Source organism: Miniopterus natalensis, chromosome 13, assembly GCF_054644295.1.
Source record: "Miniopterus natalensis isolate mMinNat1 chromosome 13, mMinNat1.hap1, whole genome shotgun sequence".
In the NCBI taxonomy this organism is placed as follows: domain Eukaryota; kingdom Metazoa; phylum Chordata; class Mammalia; order Chiroptera; family Miniopteridae; genus Miniopterus; species Miniopterus natalensis.
Window position 1 is genome coordinate 60780370 of NC_142093.1, and position 3817 is coordinate 60784186.

Genomic DNA, 3817 nt, shown 5'->3' on the forward strand with positions numbered 1-3817 from the left:
CATCTCCAGAAAGTATTGTTTTGCATCTCGTTATTTTAATTTTCTTTTTTATTGAATTTATTGGGGTGACAGTAGTTAATGAGATTAAATAGGTTTCAGGTGTACAGTTCTGTAATACATCGCCTGTAGAACGGTGTCTTTCTTGTGATTTATTTCTAGTTTCATATCATTATGGTCAGAGAACATTCTCGATATGATTTCAGTCTTAAATTTACTGAGGCTTGTTTTGTGTCCTGACATAGGGTCTGTCCTAGAAAATGTTCTGAAGACACCAATGAAATCCTTCTGATGTAGTATGTAATTTAAGGCCACTGTTTCCTTTCCGATTTTTTGTCTGGAAGATCTATCCATTGATGTCAGTGGGGTGTTAAATCCCCTGCTATGCCTGTGTTACTGTCTCTTGCTCTTCATCAAGATTTGCTTTGTATATTTGGGTGCTCCTATGTGGAGTGCCTAAATATTTGCAAGGGATATATGCTCTTATTGGATTGTTCCCTTTATCATTAGGTAGTGTCCTTCTTTGTGTCTTAATATAGCCTTTGTTTTAAAGTTTACTTTGATATAGCTATTGCGACCCCAGGTTTTTATTTCATTCTCATTTGCATGAAATATCATTTTCCATCCCTTTACTTTTATTTTAGTCTGTATCTCTTTCATCTGAGATAAGTCTCTTATTGACAGCATATATATGGGCCTTATTTTCTTATCCACTCAGCTACCATGTCTTTGGATTGGAGTATTGAAGCCATTTATATTTGAAGTGGTTATTGGCAATACGTATGTATTGCCTTTTATACTTTTAACTGTGCTCTTTGTTTTTTTCCTTTTTTTTTTTAATAGTTCTTGTAATATTGTTGTGTGGGTAACAAACGCCTTTAACTTTTTGACTGGGAAGCTCTTTATTTCTCTGTCAATAGTCAATATTAATTGATAGCCTAGCTGGGTAGAGTAGTCTTCGTTGTAGGTCCTTGCTTTTCATCACTTTGCATATTTCATGCCAGTCCCTTCTGGCTTGAAATGTTTCTGTTGAGAAAGGAGCTAACAGTGTTATGGGAGCTCCCTTCTTGGTAACTGACTGCCTTTCTCATGCTCTTTTAAGATTCTTTCTGTCTTTCACCTTTGCCATTTTCATTTTGATGTGTCTTCGTGTGGGCCACTTTGGGTTCATCTTCTGTGGGACTCTGGACTTCCTGGACTTGTGTGGCTTTGTTCTTCACCAGATTAAGAATTTTCAGTCATTATTACTTTTAAGGTTCTGGATCCCTTGCTCTTTCTTTTCTCCTTTAGCTTCTGTGATGCAGATGTTGTTATGCTTCATGTTGTCCCAAAGCTCCCTTAGACTGTCCTCATTTTTAAAAATTCTTTCTCCTTTTTGCTGCTCTGATTGGGTGTCTTCTGCTACCTTGTCTTCCAAATCACAGATTCAATCCTCTGCTTCACCCACCTATTTCTTCTAGTGTGTTCTTGACTTCAGATATTGTATTATTTATTTTTGACTGATTCTTTTCTATGTTTTTTTATGTCCCTTTTCATGTTCACTATCTCTTTGTTTAAATTCTGTCTTCATCCTTTCTTCCCCTGAGTTCCTTTAACATCCTTATAACCATTATCTTCCACTCTGTATCTGGTAGATTGCTTCCTCCACTTCATTTAGCTTTTTAAATGGAAATGTCTCCTGGTCTTTAATTTGGGGCATGTTTTATTGTCTCCCCATTTTGGCTGCCTCTGTGTGTTTGCTTCTGTGTATTAGACTCCCAGTCTTGATAGTGTGGCCTTATGTGGTAGGTTTCCTGTGGGACTCAAATGTCTCATTCTTCTTCATAACCTGATCTCAATGCTCCCAGAATGCCCCTTGTGTGTTTTATGTGGGCTCTCCTATTGTAGTTGAGTCTTGTTTGCTATTGGCCCGTGCGTGTGTGGGGTTGATCTTCAGGGTGGTGATTGTGAGGATCAACCCTGACCACAGTGTACAAGCTGCTGTGCAGGTGCTGATCATGTGAAACAGAATTGGCCTCAGCAGAGTCTGGTGCTCGTTGAGATCTCCCTTTGGATCTACTTAGCTTGTGAATTAATTAGATTAATCAATTGAGAATTAATTGGATCCTGCTCTGATATCATCTATAGCTGGCCACTGAGTGCATTTGTCCTAGAGTCTCCTGGGAGGGACTCTGTTGTTGGCCAATGTCAGATGCTTCCTGTGACTGGCCCAGGGCCATGTATTTGGAGCTACAAAGCAACTCACAGTTGGTGGCTGCCTCTGCTGGGCTTAACTGAATGCAAGAACATTCAGGCATTACACCAAGCTGGCTTTTTACTAGCACTGAGCCTGGGGGAAGATCAGCAAAGGTCCAAGACACCCCATGATCCGCTGCTGCCATCCTCCATGTGCTGGCGGCCTCTTAGGCTAAGTCACTGAAAGAGCCTCTGGAGGTACTCAAGTTGCATGAGGTAGGATCTCAGTGAGTCCCCAGGTAGGGGAGAGTGATGGTCACTAGTTTGATACAGGTTCAAATTCAGTGTCAGTGCTTTGTCTGAGGCTACTCAGTAAATGTCACAGGTATACCATGTCTAGCTGTTACTCACTGGATGCTCGTGCACCTTTGAGCAGTGTACAAAAGGCCCAGGCCTTGGCTGTCTTTGAAAGAATGGAATTAAAAACTCAAATCATTCCACTTCCCAGGATTTAGGTGTCTGTGATGTGCAGCCTGAGATCAGCTGCATAAGCTCAAAGGGTTTGCAGAGGGTCCTTGTGTGCTCAGAGGGCAGGAGCCACTACCTGTTGTGGGAAATTGTTGGGTCTGCTGGGACACTGTGGGCGAAAGAGCCCATGGAGGGGTCCTGCAGCTATGATCCAGTCACTGTGTCATGAAAAGTTTAGTGTCCTCGTGTTTGGCTAATCCTGTCTGATGCCTACCTCCATTTCCATCCTAAGAGAACTGCAGTTCTGCTCAGACATCTGACCAGATGAATGTATCCTGCATGCCTGGGAAGCAATGTCCTAGCCTTCTGTCCTCAAGACTGGGTGAGCCTGACTGGCTGGGGTGCAGGGAAGGGCAGATAAAGATCTCTTGAGTGGTTTGAAAATGCTATTAGTATCATTGAAGCTTTAAAAATATTTTGTTCTCTGTGCTACCACACCAGAGCAGTGAAGTGATGCTTAGCTCGCCCTCAAGGAAGCACAGTTCTGCCTTGCACCAGTGCCCGGTGCCACTAAAACAGTTATGGGAGCAACTGGAGGAAGAAGACAGGGCATTCCTATCCCAGCAGTGTCCCACCATCACCGGCGATGCTCTCTGGACAGCTGACCACTGCTGGAGCCATTTAGGGCTTTTAGGCACTACAGTGACATGATCTGATTTATATTTGTTAAAGATCACTCTGACTTTTATTTTACTTGAAACATTTCTATGGAAAATTATTTTTTCCCAATTAGAGCAGACATTCAATATTATTTTCACGTTTTCAGCATAGAGGTTAGAAATGTAATTTACAAAGTGATCCACCAATAACTCTTGCCTAGGGTTTTCTTTAAAAGGGATCCTATTCCTGAGGAGTCTACCCTCATGATCTCATCACCCTCCAAATGCCACCACTTTTTATTTTTAATTGAATTTATTGGGGTGATGTTGGTTAATAAAATTGTATAGGTTTCAGGTGCATGGTTCTATAATGCACCATCTGTATATCATACTATGTGTTCACCACCCCAAGTCAAGTGTCCTTCCATCCACATATGTAACCCCTATAACTTTTTCTCCCTCCCCACACACCCCCTCCCTTGTGGAGATCACTCTGATTTGACATTTGAAATAATACT

General features: G+C 41.7%; 1 non-coding gene across 1 annotated transcript; it reads right to left on the reverse strand.

Moving 5' to 3' along the window:
* Positions 1 to 3121: 3121 nt before the first annotated feature.
* LOC148091729 (small nucleolar RNA SNORA74) lies at positions 3122 to 3316 on the reverse strand. Its single transcript, XR_015715612.1, has one exon. It is a non-coding gene; the product is annotated as a small nucleolar RNA SNORA74 (small nucleolar RNA).
* Positions 3317 to 3817: the final 501 nt, after the last annotated feature.